The 15,764-nt window shown below is 41.6% G+C and overlaps 1 pseudogene; it reads left to right on the forward strand.

Annotated features, from left to right (window-relative positions):
- The first annotated feature begins 14,569 nt into the window (after positions 1-14,569).
- LOC114039904 lies at positions 14,570-15,647 on the forward strand (annotated as a pseudogene).
- The last annotated feature ends 117 nt before the right edge of the window (positions 15,648-15,764 follow it).

Raw genomic sequence — 15,764 nt, forward strand, 5'->3', positions numbered from 1 at the left:
TTTATGTCTTTCCTCTCCCCTAACCCCCTACTCTATCCCAACCCTTGTCCCTGGGCTCCCAATTCCCAAAGCCATGGCAGGCAAACACACAGAAAGTCTGAAACAAAACTACAAGATGGTAGATAATGGGGATGATGGAGAATATTTTGGCAGAGGAATACTTTGGAGCTTGAGAAATATAGAAATATAGAAAGAGTCTATCAATTCTGTTCTTAGGTACCTGGGGACATGAAATAACCCTAAGGTAAAGTAGGTTGGGGGGAGGGGGTTAGGGGAAATGGGGAAAATTAAACCTGTTTTTAAACTATGCTTTGTCATTTGGCTACATCAGCCTTGGCTTGAGTCCAAGTCACATTGGGATGACTTTAATTTTAGGAGGCAAAATGGTACTGGATTTGGAGTCAAAGATTTGGGTTCAAATCCTGACTCTCCTATTTATGTGAGTGACCTTAGACTAGTCAATTCACCTCTATAGGGCTTAGTCACTCATCTGTAACATGAGGGGGTTGGACTAGTTGGTCTCAAAGGTCCCTTTCAGGGATGACATAATTTAGGAACAGCACTCAGGATATAGTGGCTACAGAACTCTATCTGGAATCAGAAGACAGGGGGTACAAGTCTCACCTAAAATACTTATTGTCTGTGTAAACCTGGATAAGTAATTTTGCTTCTCTGTGACTCAGTTTCCTTATCTGTAAGAGAAGAAAGTTGAAATTGACATCTTTGTCTCTTCTGGGTCTAAATCTATGATTTATGATGAGTGTGTAGTGATTTTCTCATCTTAGTTTTCCAAAGTGAGACTGATTGCATCTCCTTTCAGGATACTAGAGTACCCTTGAGGAACAGTGGGGTTAACTTTCTCGAATGCTTTCAGCTCCAGCTACCATCCTATTATGTTTCTGCCACTGTTAACTGTCAGTTATTAGCACCCCAGTTCTATTTAACCAATTAATAACAATTAGGATTTAGAAAGGAATATTTACTAAAATATTGCAAGAACAGAATTACAAATATCTCCTCCTGGGAGTACACTCTTCTCTAAACCACCCCCATCCCTGGGGACTGTAGGGAGAATAGGCTCAAACCAATTTCAGTTTCTACATAGCATTGGTCCTACCAAATTTACTTCCAAATGTGGCTTAGCCTGTGGATGGATGAGTCTGCATCTATATTCCTACTGGGTTTTAGGTTCCTTGGGACTTTACTTTTTGCTGTCTGGCTTCTAACAAATCTTTTCAAGGACTCCAGCCCCCAGACACTCTGATGGTATTTTTTGAAGCTCACTAGGTCATAGACATCTCCAAGATTCCTTCACATGAAAGCAGGAAAAAATGCCTACACTAGAAACAGAAGTAATGGCATGGCCTTATCTTCTCAGTTTCAAGCTGACTCTGAGGGAAAGACAACTTAAGGTCCTTCTTTCTACTCAGAGGCTCAGACAAGCTGGGTTTCACAGAAGCTTGTCCTCTTTGAACACCAGGTTCAAAAGAAGAAGTTTAGGCTTGATGTATGGAAAAACTTTCTAACAATTAGAGCAATACCAAAATGTAAAGGACTCCCGTGGAAGATAGTTAGCTATTCCTCTCTGTGAATCTTTGAGCAAAGGCTAGCTGTCCTCTTGTAGGGATAGTCTCAGGGGAGATTCTGATTCAAGTGTGTGTTGAATAAGGTGGGCCTCCTAGTTCCCTTCCAACTCTGAGATCCTGTGAATATAACATCCATCCAAAAGCACACAATACTGACCCCCATCCTACTTCCACTGCCTGGTATCATTAATATGACCTAATATTATATGTCACAAATAAATGGGAATAAGACCAGGTGATGTGGCCTAATTTGGGGATGGAGAAAGGGGACATGGGCATGGGCATGTTACTGGTGGGAGGGGGAGGAGTATCTGTTATGGGGTGTAAAGTTGGAGTAGGGATCAGCAGGGGCCAGAGGGGCCCAGAATTTGACTACAGCTATGGACTACCCCCTTTTCAGTGGGGGTGTGAGAGTGGGAGGTAGGGAGGGAAAATGCTTCAAGGATCCTCATTACTACTGTGGTCCTGAAACTTATGTGCAATTGTGTTTTAGGTCAAGAACTTGAGTCACAGATTTGGCCACCAAAATATTTTTTGTTTCTTGTTGTGATTTGGATCCTGACTTTTTATTCGTTTTGTTATGGATGCTGTTATACCGAGGTAATTATGAGGGAAAACTGGGGCAAGGGTTTCCTAGTCCTGGCTTATCAGATATGTCCGGTCAGAGAGGGGACAGGGATTTTGGAACCTAGAGTCTTGGGAGCCTAACTTTTGCCCAATCCCTGATCACTTTCCCTGGGGTGCTTCATGCCCTTTTAGGACTCCTTATGTTCTGTGTTCTTCAATGCCCATCCTTAGAATTCTAATTTTCCTGACTACCTTTGTAATCATGTGACCACATGAATTTCCCTCCTTATCCCATCTTCCACTTTATATTTCTCTGTTGGCCTCTGAGATGAGCCAGGCTTGTCCATCCATGGCCTTTCTCCAACCATTCATTCAACATATGTTGAACAATTTACTGTGTGTAAAGCATGTACTAAGCTTTATGGGATTAAAAAAACCTATTTCCTCCCTCTCCCTTAGTCCTAATCCCTGCCACTGTGTAGAGTAGGCAAGGTAAGAGTCTGAATAAAGATCATTGGCTTCTTAAAGCAATTGAAAAAAAATTTTTTTCAATTAACCAGCATTTTAAAAAGTTGTCTGCATGCTTTGCTTTGTGGTATGGGTTGAAGAAAGAAGATGAAGTTTTGATCACTTCGTACTTGCCCTTGATAACTTGGTAACTTGTAATTGCCTTCATGGAGCTGACAATCTCTATGAGAGTGAGTCATGGATACAAAAGTGAGATAAGTACAAAGGAAGGGTCTGGATAATATATTGTGAGAAATATGAAGAGAAAAAAATCACTTTTATCTGGCAGTGAGAATGGGGTCAAGAAATGTTTTGATGTTTTCAAATGTTTCAGATGACCCCTGAGAAGGGTCTTGAAGGAAAAATACTTAGATAGAAATGAGGGTGGGTTAGAGACAATTCTTGCCTTGAAAGTGAAGCAAAGAGAGGGGAGAGGACAGGATGAAGAGGAAAGGAAAAGACTAGTAGAGTTTGGCTGAAATTTAGCATACTTGAATCAATCAAGAAACAAGAAGTATTTATTAAATATCCACTTATGCCAAGCACTGTACTAGGTACTAGGGATACAGAAACAAAAGGGGAAAAATCCTTGCCCTGAAGGAGCTAGCAAAATCACTTTGGCATCTGAGCGGGCAACGGATTAGAAAGAGGAGACCCCTGAAGTAAGGAGACCAATTGAGAAGCTATTGTAATAATCCAAGCAAGGATTGACAAAGGCCTATGTTAGAAAGTGGCCATTTGAGCAGAGAAAAATATTAATAATGTAAGAGATACATTGGAAGTAGAGTTAATAAGATTTGACAACTGATTACATTTATGGGGTAAGGGGGAATATGGGGCCAAGGATTACACTACAGACTTGCATCTGTGTAACTGATTGCAGATGATGGGGAAATCAAGAGTGTATTTATGTGACCTTTGTGTGGCTGAGTTGGAGTGGAGGATTAAGTCATGAGACCTGAGGATATTGAGAAACTGAGAAGATAGTGTGTTTCAAGAAATATCAACGTAGACATAGGAGGCAACTAGGTGGCTCAGTGGATAGAGTGCTGGGCCTGTAGTCAGGAAGACCCGAATTCAAATGTGACCTCAGACTCTTACTAGCTATGTGACTTTGGGCAAATCATTTAACCTCTGTTCACCTTAATCCATTGGAGAAGAAAACGACAAAACATTCCAGTATACTTGCCAAGAAAACCCTATGGACAATATGGTCCATTATGTCATGAAGACTTGTACATGACTGAATGACAAGAACAACAGTAAATGCCATAGTATGACAAGATTTGGAATGGAAAGGAATGCTGTGAGCCAGGTATCGAACTCCTTGAGAAATGAAGAATGATCTAGGGACTAAGTGGAAACTGTCAATGGATTGAATTGTGTATTTAGATAGAGTGAGTCTCAAAGGAAGAAAGGATTACTGAGTGACAGCAACAGAGGGGGATTCTGGAAGTAGCAATGGGAGTGAATAGTATTCTGACTTGTTCTCAAGGACCAGTGTATAGGGGATATGAGAGAAGGTACAACCAATATTGGCAAGGACATCCAAGGGGTAAAGTATCCTTGAGGGGTAGCCAGGTCTCACTGAGTGCTGGGTAATGGAAGGAATAAGAAAGAAAAAGTCTAAAATGAAAACAACTTTGTGAATTAACTAAGGAGCAGGAAACAAGAAATAGGTTTAAAATGAAGGAAGGCTTGTTATTAAGTAACAGGAATTCCAGAAGGCACAGTGGAAAGGTGAGTAGATAAACTTTATACATGAAGTTCAGCTTTGGGTGCCACAGGGACCATGTTCCATCTGTTATCCTAGGCTTGTGCAGCTTCTAAGGATGCTATATCCATGTGAGCAACCAACTTGTACTTGAAGCTTGCTTCAAGGGAAGGGCACAGCAGAGAAGTTGAGATAACAGTAATCTTCTTGGTGTTGGGGGCTTCTTTTAGCATATTTTTTGAGGTCAGTTCCCTGGATCTGTGAGATTAGTGGGATCCTGGTTCTGACTTCCTCGTTTGAAATTGAAATGTCTATTTTTCACTAGTGGATGCAACACAGATGCAGAGGTAAGAAGGCAGGAGAGGGCAACAATGTGATGGAATCACAAGCTGATAATAAAGCTCCAATTATGTTGTCCCTAAACAGAATTCGAGTGTCCCTCAGTCTTTGTGCAATCATTACCCCTCCTTGCTCAGTATAGTCTGATCTGCATTTGCTCCTCAGTCCCCAACCTTGAGTATTTTTCACCTGTGTACTCTTCAGTTCGTGTACTGCCCTGTCCCCTTATTAGGCCCCCTTATTAGTGTCTGCACTGCTATGACCCCATGGTGTCCCCCAATCTGTGTGTAGTCATTTTTTCTGAGTATAGTTTGACCTTGATTTACCCTATTTTTTTGCAGCCCAGACATTAAATTTTCCATTAATCTTTTGAAAAACTGACCCATCTCCTGGTCACCACACAGCCTTGACCCCTTCTCTGCAAGTGTAGCTAGTTCCCATGTAACTTTGAGCTTTGTGTGTCCCCTGCCCTTTTTTATGTCCTTACTTAAAATATTGCGCACTGGGACCCTTCTGATATGGATTAACCAAAATAGAGTGTGGTGCACAAAGCACTCCTGTAGCCCAGGGAGGGGTTTGGAGAGAGCTCAGAGGCCCCAGGGCTGCCAAGGGTCCAGAAGTAGATAGTCCCAGCCCTCCTTACCCAGGAGATGTGGGAAGGGGCATCCTGTTTCCCCTCAACATCAGCTTATGGGTTATTTTTCATGTGCAGGGTTTCTTCATAATGAAACATCAGTTTGGAAAGAATGGAAATTTCTGCTAGCAATCTTTTTGCTGATAATTACAAAGATCATTCCTGTTATAATTCTAATAAAATACTTCTTGTTACAAAGGCACCATCAAAGCACCCAACTAGACCCAAAGATGACAATAAGATAAGTTCAGGCAGAGTCTGCTTTGATTAAATGACAGGCAGGGCTATCCTTTTTTCTATTAATTTATTTTTATTTATCAACAATCACTTCCATATGCTTTTGAGTTTAAAATTTTTCTCCCCCTTCCTCCCTACCACTCTCCCCAAGATGGCACACAATCTGATATAGGCTATACGTACACATTCCTACTAAACATATTTTCACATTAGTGATATTGTAAGTAAGAATTAGAACCAATAGGAGGAACCACCAGAAAGAGGAAACAAAACTCAACAGAAGAGAAAAAAAAGTAGCAAATAGTATGCCTTGATCTGTATTCAAATTCCATAGTTCTTTCTTTGGATGTGGATAGCATTTTCCACCATGAGGCCTTTGGAGATGTCTTAGATCCTTGTATGGCTGGGAAGGGTTAAGTTTATCAATATCAGTCACTGCTCAACATGGCTGTTATTGTGTCAGGCAGGGCTATCCTTGAAGCCAATTAATTGGTGAGGGACAAATCAAGAGACATTAGTGCCAAGTGAAGGGGTGATGATGGTGCAAGAGTGGAAGAGATTGAAAGGAAAGGAGACACTCATAATTATGAGGTCAATGGGAGGTTTGGGAGCATGAGAGAGGCTGAGGAAGGAAGTGGACCTGCCTCAGACTAGGTGGGGAGGAGGACAGTATAGGGAAGTCAAAGAGAGACCACAGAGAGCCCCTCACTCTTTTCTTCCTATTCTCCCACCCTCAACTTTTCCTTAGGCCCTTTCCTCTCCTTTACTCTCTGCCCTCTTCCTCTTCTCTCCTCTGCTTCCTTCCTGTCTCTTTGTATTCTCTCTCTCTCTGTTTCCCTCTGTCTTTCCTTTTCCCCCTCTCCACTTTTCTACTTATCCTCTTCTAAAACAGATGCCTAATCACTAGGGGGAGTCACTGATCCAGGTCACAAGTTTCTTTCCTTCCTTTGTTCCTGAGTGAGATCAAGGAGGCAGATGCCATGTCCAAGTCTCTGAGTTACAGTGGGATTTGGGGGTGGGGTTGTGAAGAGGGTGAAAATTTTCTTTGCCCGCTGTTTCCAGGCTAGTAGCTGAGTCCCACCTTCCCCAGCCTTTGATGTACTTGAGGTCCTTGGCAGTCAAATGCTCTCAACCACTCAATGTTTGTGTGGTGGCCAGTCAATCAATAAGCATTCACCCATGGCGGTCAATCAATAAACATTTATTAAGTGCCTGCTTTGTGCTAGGCACCATGCTAAGTGCTGGGGTTACAAAGAAAGGCAGAAGACAGTCCCCATTCTCAAGGATTTTACATTTTATAGGGGGAGACCACAAGCAAACAATTATATACTAACCACCCATATTCAGGATATATTGGAGATAACCAATAGAAGAAATGCACCAGGATTAAAGGGGATAGAGAAAAGCTTTCTGTAGGAGGTACAGTTTTAGTTGGGACTTGAGAGAAGCTGGGGAATCCAGGAGGCAGAGATGAGGAGGGAGACCATTCCAGGCATGGGGGACAACCAGTGAAAATGTCTTGTTTGAGGAATAGCAAGGAGGTCTGAGTCACTGTATCCCAGATTACAAGGGTGATGGGGAGAGAGGGGAGGTATATATTTCAAGAAGACTGGAAAGGTAAAGGTGGGGACAAGTTAAGAAGGACTTTAAATGTCACAGGATTTTATATTTGATCCTCTCACTTGCCACCACAAATCCCATTTTTAATCCCACTATGACCTCAAATCACTCAACCCTTTAGCTCTTTCTCTGGCCATGCGCTAGCCACACTCTTCTCCCTTCCCTATCTTGACACCTCACTGAACCTGATCAACTTTACACCACCCTCTTCTCTTGAGTCCTTTGCCTTTTTTGATAATATTGCCAAGCTTGCCCAACAAAGTCTCAGGCTTAAATCTCTTAGACCATTGGCTGGCTTCATACCTATACACATGCTGCTTCCCAACTCTCTTAATTCCAGTGCCTTCCCTCAGTTAATTATTTCCTATTTATTTTGTATACAGCTTATTTTGTATATATTCATTTGCATGTTGCCTCCCTTATTAGATTATAAGCTTCTTGAGGTCAGAGGCTGTCTTTTGCCTCTTTTTGTAACCCCAGTGCTTAGCACAGTGCCTGGTATGTAGTAAGTGCTTAATAAATGTTTGCCAATTAATTGATTGATTGATGCTGCCCAAAGAAGCTGGAGAAAATCAGGCAACAGTTTTGACCGAACCCATTATAAATTTATGTTACATAACCATAACTGGGCCCTCATTGCAACAAGGCAATCCTTTTAAACTTCCCAGATTTCTTATTGTCCCACTCACCACAATGTCTCTTTCAAACCTTTTTCTTTTTCTTTTTTTTGCGTGTCAAATACATTTTGTTGTTCTTTAAAAGGGTTCGCAGTTTGTTTGGAATCAGGCTGCACTCCCCTTAATCAGTCTGACATCTCTCTTACCATGTCAAACTGGCTTCAGCTAGCAACATTTCATTAAAGTCAAGAGAACTTTTTAATTTCATAAAAAAATCCAGTTCTGAGAACAGTTAACATTAGTCTATAGTTCAAAACAAAAAGATGTCTAATATTGACTGTAGTCTTGTACACGCTTCTTATTAGACAAAACCAGGAATGTTCTCCTGACTCAGGTATGCAATAGTACTGCTGAACCTTATACTGCTCTACCTATTTTTATCTCTCTTCAAACCTCTCATGGTTCCTCCTCCCCCCATACTCTCAGCTGAGAACTTTGCCTCATATTTTACTGAAAAAAACTAAAACTATTTATCCCTCTTCTCCCTTCCTTATCAACTCACTCACATGTCTTTTGCTGCTATCTCTTCCTTAACCCCTGTTTCATATAATAAAGTGGTTTTTCCTTGCCAAAGCCAACCCCTCTTCATGCACAAATGATCCCATTCAATCCTATCTCGTCCAGAAGATTGCTCCCTTTTTTTTTTTACCATTACCTCACTTCAATCTTTCCCTGTCAATTGATTGCTTCCCTACAAACTACAAAGACACTCATGTTTCCTGTATCCTAAATAAACTCTCACTTGATCTGTGCATCCCTATTAGTGATGGTTCCATATCTTTCCTTCCTGTGGTTACTAAAATACTTGAGAAGGTCATCTACTAAAGCTGACTCCCCATCTTTTCCTTTCATTCTCTTCTTAACTCTACAATCTGGCTTCCAACTTTATGATTTAACTGAAATGACCTTCTCTAAAGTTACTAATGATCTTTCTAATGACAAATCTAATAACCTTTTTACAGTCTTCATCCTTCTTGACTTCTCTGCTGCCTTTGAAACTATCACTCATCTTCTTTTTCTTGATACTCTATTTTTCTACATTTTTAGGACATTACTCTTTCCTGGTTCTCCTCTTACCTATCAGACTGCTTCTTTTTAGTCTTCATTGTGGGATCTTTATCCAGGTAATGTCCAGTCACTATTGATATCTTACATGGCTCTGTTCTGGGCCTTTTACCATCTTTTCTTCATCTTTATTATTTCACTTGGCCACTTCCTCAGCTCCTGTGGATTTAATATCGTTTCTGTGCTGATGATTGTCAAATCTACTTAACTAGCTCTAATTGTTCTGTTAATTCATATTCTCCCATCTCCAATTATCTATTGGACATTTAGAATATGGATGTCTTATAGATATTTCAAACTCAGCTTGTAAAAAATTTAACTCATTATCTTTCCCCCCAAACCATTCTTTCTTCCTAACTTCTCCATTACTATGGAGGGTACCACCATCTTCCCAGTCATCCAGACTCACAAACTAAGTGTCATCCTCATCTCCTTCCAACCACCAGCATATCCGATTTTTTGCCAAGGCTTGTCTACTTTACATTCATAACACCTGTCAAATACAACCCCTTCTCTCCTCTGACAATGCCACCACCCTGGAGCAGGCTCTAATTGTTTTACGCCAGAACTATCACAATAGCCTGCTGGTTGGTTTCCTTTGCTACAAGTCTTTACACCAATCCAGGGTGTAGGGTGTGTTCAGGGAGGACTAGTACCTCTGGTGTGAAGGCTGCCAAGCCTTCTTCAGGGCTGCTTTCCACCTTTGGCATCCACCTGTTCCATTTAACTCTCACCCGTGGCTCCAAGAAGCTGTAGTATGTACAGTGGCCACACCTGGTAAACTGTTTCAGCAGACAGGTTAAACCAGGTTGAGGGTAATCAAAAGGTCTCAAACCCATTGGTGAGTTAGGGTGATGCCTACCCCAAGCATGTGAAAACTTCCCCTAGTGGAATGGGCAGATGAGAACAATTTGTTCCAACAGCTATGAAAGCAGATGAAGCAGGCACTGTAGAGCTTGGTTAGACATCGAAGATGCCAAGGTCATCCACTGCATCTTGATCTGTCACCAGTCGTCTTGATTCTGTCCTGCCACTGAACTGTGATGACTCTGGAGGACAGAGTGAGGCTTTGTGTGACTCTTCCTCACTTAAATCCAATTTACACGCAAATCAAAGGATATCACCCATACCATTTACCCCAATCCAGGCCATCTTCCAGAGATAGCTGGCAAAGGTATCATTCTAAAGTAGTCAACCACTGGCCTTGGGGACCATATTGTCTTTCAGAGGAGAGAAAGATGTCCTAATATGCTACTCTGTTGTTGATGTCAGGTGCCCAATATAGGTCAGACTCTGTCTTTTGACTGACTTTGCCAAAGATCTGGAGTAAAGGAAGAAAAAATAAGGGTTAAATGTAACTACTCATTTATACTTAAATGGAGGCATTTTCTAATCTGGCTTCACTTATGTCAAGAAAAGCAGAATCCTCTCCTCAGAATTCACAGATAAAAGTCAATTTGAGTAGGCAAGCACTAACCAAAAAGTAGAGGAGGAGGGCATCAAAGAAAAGTCACAGAGTACTGATACTTGAGTTGAGCCTTGAAGGAATATACAGATTCTGAAAGGAATACAGGAAGAAAGGGTACATTCCAATCATGGGGGACAGCTTAAGTAAGGTCTTGGATGTAGGAGAGGCAATGCCATGTTCAGAGAGCAGCTGGCAGTCCAGTTTGACTGCAATATAGAGATGAAGGACTGCTCAAGGTTCTCTTGCCTGCAGGTTACTTCTAATCTGCACACCTGTCATCTTTTCTCTTTTAACTAACGTCCCCTCTTCCTGCCCACTCCTGGTAACTTTAATTCATGTTTGTGCTTCCTATTTATTTCAGTCAATTCTATAATATTAGTCAATAGCCATTCAACAGAGGCCCTGGGTATTACCCACCTCCTACCATGTAGCAAACTCAGTAATTATTCCTGTTTCTAGGCTACCACATGGAAGTTTTGGCGAGAATGGTGCTGCATCTAGCCCTGTAAGACTCAGCCCTGAGAGGCTTACAAAGGTAGATGAAGACAAGAGACCCTAACTGATGGCTGAGCCAGAGCAGTGGATTACTCATCAGATGAACAAAAGCAAGCTACTGATCTCCCTGACTCTTTTCCATTCCAGTTTTTTTTCCACTTTTTTTTGATGAGCCAATCAGGGTTAAGTGACATGCCCAGGGTCACATAGCTAGTAAGTTTCGAGTGTCTGAGGTAAAATTTGAACCCAGGTCCTCCTGACTCCAAGGTTGGAGCCCTATCTACTGTGCCACCTAGCTGCCCCTCCATTCCAGTTTTGAAGGATGAGGGCTATTTCATATAATATCGGGAGAGTCAAATGGGGGAAGAGGTGATTACATGTTTTCCCACCCAGCCTCTATGTGTCTGTGAACACATGACCACCTTGGCATCTTTTGTGCTTATTCTTTCCTGATCTCAGGCCAGTAAGTTTCCTATTTTGGACTTAACAAGAACTGGTTAGGGACTTGTGAATTTATGAAGTCTGAAATTCCTGAGTTCCAGTGAAGAAATTTCTACATCAGAGAGAAAATAAAAAAAGAAAGAAGACTGATCTAGAAAAGAAGAAGGAAGATTGAGAAGAAAAATGATTGATCTAAGCTTGGCATTTTATCTGACAGTGCCCAACAGAGGTGAAATGTCAAATGCTTCATCAGTAGTATTTCAAACTGCCTTATCTTCTGATAAACTTTAATTATTGGCCTCCTAGTCTATTGTACCAGTAATGGTTACAGGATTCTGTTTTAATCATTCTGTTAATATATATTATAATTTGTCTACACTTCCATTCCTTTTTGTGAGAAGGAATAAATTGCTTGTCCCATTCTTGATTTGTATCATACCCTGAATACCTTTATTACTTTCCCTTTTTAGGGAACACAAAACTTGTAGGAAATAATCTTATTTCTTATAATCCTTAGGGTGTGGGTTTATTAGTGGGCCAATGCAAGTGGAAAAAATGGGAAGCCTTTTCTCACTAGAAGCCAACCTGCACAGAACTGAACCCAACCCCAAAACATGGTTAGGTACAGGATAGAGAGGGATGAGTGCCCCTGCACCTGTGGTTTGAGCCAATGAATCTAGGTCATACCTAGCTTCTCCCTTTCTGTGTTATCAGAGATAGGAAACCAGTCACCTGGGGAAGAATGTTCTCCTAAATCTCATGACCTTTGGCTATTCAGTGAGCTATCCTACTGCAAATATGACTTGTTGACCTGAAAGTTGGTTAGAGAGACAACAAGCTAGGTGATAAGTAAATTCATATTGTTTTATTCCCTTAAGTTAGCAGCATGTAACATGCTACATGGAGACAGAGCTTTAACTCTGACTGAATCAAGCAATTTCAGCAGGACATCTAAACCCTGACTCAGGATGTCTGGTTACTCAATTTTATGGTCTCCATATGTTTAACCACAGCATGAGAAAGGAAATTTAAATAAGATAAGCAAATGTCAGATCCAGGATATCTGTGTTTCCTTTACCACCATCAAGGAAGTGTCTGGGTTAAAGGAGCCTTAGTGGTTATAAATATAAGAATGCTCTTGGTCAGCTTTAGCTGTTGACACTTAGCTCACTCAGGAAGAAAAGATTAATTCAGGTTTTTGGCCGTTATGGAGGCTCAATTGATCTTAAATGACAATCAGACTGCAACCCAGTAACTTGGAGTGATGAGGGAGAATTCAGCTAGGTGTGCCTCCCTTAAGAACCATTGCTACCTCCTCTTCCATAGCCCATTCCTGGTCTCACTGTGACAACGCCTATAGCCTTCTCTTCCCGCCCTTGCTCCCTCAAGCTCCTGCTCATTTGTGCTTTATTTTAGGCCTCATTCCTCCCTTTGGAAGACAAAAATTAAATTTAGTAAATTCTGCTGTAACATTTGTTTCAAAAATGTGAATTTGTTTCCATGCAATGAATATATAAGGGAACATTTTGAGCATAACAAAAATTTTGAGTTTGCTTGCAAGAGACTCGTTCAATGAGAAACAGCAAGAATTCAGGAAATTGTTTTGTTGTATTGTTCAGTTGTTTCAGATATACCCAACTCTTTGTGACCCCATTTGGGGTTTTCTTGGCAAAGATACTGGAGTTGTTTGCGATTTCCTGCTCCAATTCATTTTACAAATAAGGAAACTGAGGCTAATAGGGTTAAGTGACTTGCCCAGGGTCACTGGCAAGTAAGTGTCTGAGGTCAGATTTGAGCTCAGGAAGATAAGTCTTCCTGACTCCAGGCCTGGCACTCTATCCACTGCACTACCTAGTTACCCCCCAGGAAACTGTGCCCTTTCACAATAACTCACAAACTGTAACCCTTCTGACAAGTACTTTTATAAGCAGACTTTTGGTCTTTGTCAAAGTGCAGTATTTATTGTATATCTTCTGGTGCAGTAGGAACTATGACTAAGGAGTGTTGGTCTACTGCCTTTCCACCCCATTTTTATCTATGGTCTCCAGCCCCAGGGCCTTTCTGCCCACTTTGTTCAAGACTTTGAAGCCTGACACTTGGGGTTTAGCATTTCAAGCAATAGATGATAGCCCTTACTTCTCCTTAATACCCTGACTAATGCTGCCACTATATACCTAGTAACCTTACTAATTACTAATCTAATAATTAGGGGTCTGACCAATAAGAGTCCAGTTTCAAAGCATTCACAAGGGGCTCCCCTTGCTGCCATGGGGAATCTGCTTCTGGAAATTCATAATGATGTGTGAAGGAAGTGTCCAGCTCTTCTCTTCAGAATAGGCTCAGGTATTCAGGGACTGTTTCGCATCAGCTTACTGAGTGGTGGAAAAAAAAGCCTTTTTATTAGCAACTGAGCTGGAACTGAACATGCATACAAAAGGCACTGGCTGATTCTCTCTCTCTCTCTCTTTCCTGGTGGCCATCAAGGCAAGGACTATTGTTAGCCTCTAAGATGGGGCTTACTATCCCCACCAGATCTGTTTGTGTGTGTGTATCACAACTATTTTCCTGTCTCAAATGTTTCATTCTTTCCTGCACTTAGGTGGAGATGTAATGGACTAAGCTATGACTTTGCTAACTTCGAAAGGTCAGAAGAGCACCAGAGACCCGAGACTTGGAGTCCATATTGATGTTTCCTGGCAGGTGAGCCTGCTTCACCAGAGTGACCTGCTTAATCTATGGGATGGATTAAGCAGGTCACTCTGGTCTACCCAGTAAATAAGGCACTGAATCCTGGAGCAAGGGAGCAACTTATTCAATGGCTGCCACTTTTGGAAGTGAATTTTCTGGATCAAATGTTTTGTAGCAATTGCTTTAAGTTTGAGCCCACTCTCCCCAGGGACTGGTAGCAGAGAGGTGGTGACTCTGGCTCAGCTGATGCATTTGTATTTTTTTTTTCCGCTTTTGCTATATCTTTTCAGGAAATACCTCCTGGTAAAAGCTCATTTATGTGAACTGATTGAACTGATAGCTGTATCAATAGAATTGAAGAGATATTAGCTGACCCTCAGCAATTGATATTGGAGAGAATGCATCAAAATGAGGGCTTGAGAGCTGTGAGCTCTTCCACCTAGTGTGCACTTGCCTACCCCTGCCTCCAGGTACAGCACCACCTCCTCTCTCTCTTAAGAGTTTAAGCTTGTCACTTCAAAGTTTGCCATGGATGATGACATTTTTGCCCTTAGTGTTGATAATGACTCTGTAATGTGCAAAACTGACTTTGCAGGAGATGATTCCCCTTGGGCAGTCTTCTCTTCCATTGTTGGGCACCCCAGGCATCAGGATGTGATGGTGGATATAGTCAGAAATATAGCTACATGGAAGATGAGGACCAGGGCAAGAGAGGTGTTACATGGAGAAGATCTGGCATCATGCTTTCTACAATGAGCTTTGTATGGCCCCTGAAGAGTACCCTGTGCTTCTCACAGAAGTGCCCCTGGAACCCAAAACCAACAGATAAAAGATAACATGGATTATGTTTGAGACCTTCAACACCTCAACCATGTATGTTGCCATCTTAGGTTATGTTAACCCAATATGATTCTGGTCATACAACTGGTATTGCAATGGACTCCATTAATGGTGTGACCCACACTGTCCCCATCTAGGAAGGTTATGTTCTTCCCCATGGCATCATCTGTCTGGATCTGGCTGGCCATGATCTAACAAACTACCTCATGAAGATCCTGACCAAGAGAGGGTACAGTTTCATTACAACTGCTGAGAGGGAAATTGTGTGTGACATCAAGAAGAAGCTGTATTACATAGCCCAAGACTTTGAGCAGGTAATGGCCACTGCTGCATCTAGTTCTTCTCTAGAAAAGAGTGATGAGCTCCTTGATGGTCAGTTTATCACCATTGGCAATGAGAAGTTCAGGTGCCCAGAAGCTCTCTTCCAACCTTTTCTTAAGTATGAAATCCTGTGGAATCTATGAAACTATCTCCAACTCAAACATGAACTGTGATGTTGACATCCATAAGGATTTGTATGCCAATATCATATTATCTGATGGTACCACCATGTATGTACCCAGGCATTGCTGACATGATGCAGAAGGAGATAACAGCTTTAGCTCCAAACACAATGAAAATCAAGATCATTGTCCCACCTAAGGGAAAAAAGTCTTTCCGGATTGGAGGCTTCATCCTGGCCTCTCTTTCCACCTTCTAGTAGATGTGGATCAGCAAGCAGGAGTATGACAAATATGGGCCCTCCACTGTCTACCACAAATGCTTCTAAACGAACTGATAGTGTCTTTGGTTGTTGGGTTTTTGTCAAAGGGTGTGATATGGCAATTGTTCCCCCCAAAAGAAATTAGATTGGCATGACTTTCTTTCTTCCTTCCTTCCTTCCTTC

This window comes from Vombatus ursinus, unplaced genomic scaffold (genome assembly GCF_900497805.2).
Source record: "Vombatus ursinus unplaced genomic scaffold, bare-nosed wombat genome assembly UNPS02012319.1, whole genome shotgun sequence".
Taxonomy (NCBI): domain Eukaryota; kingdom Metazoa; phylum Chordata; class Mammalia; order Diprotodontia; family Vombatidae; genus Vombatus; species Vombatus ursinus.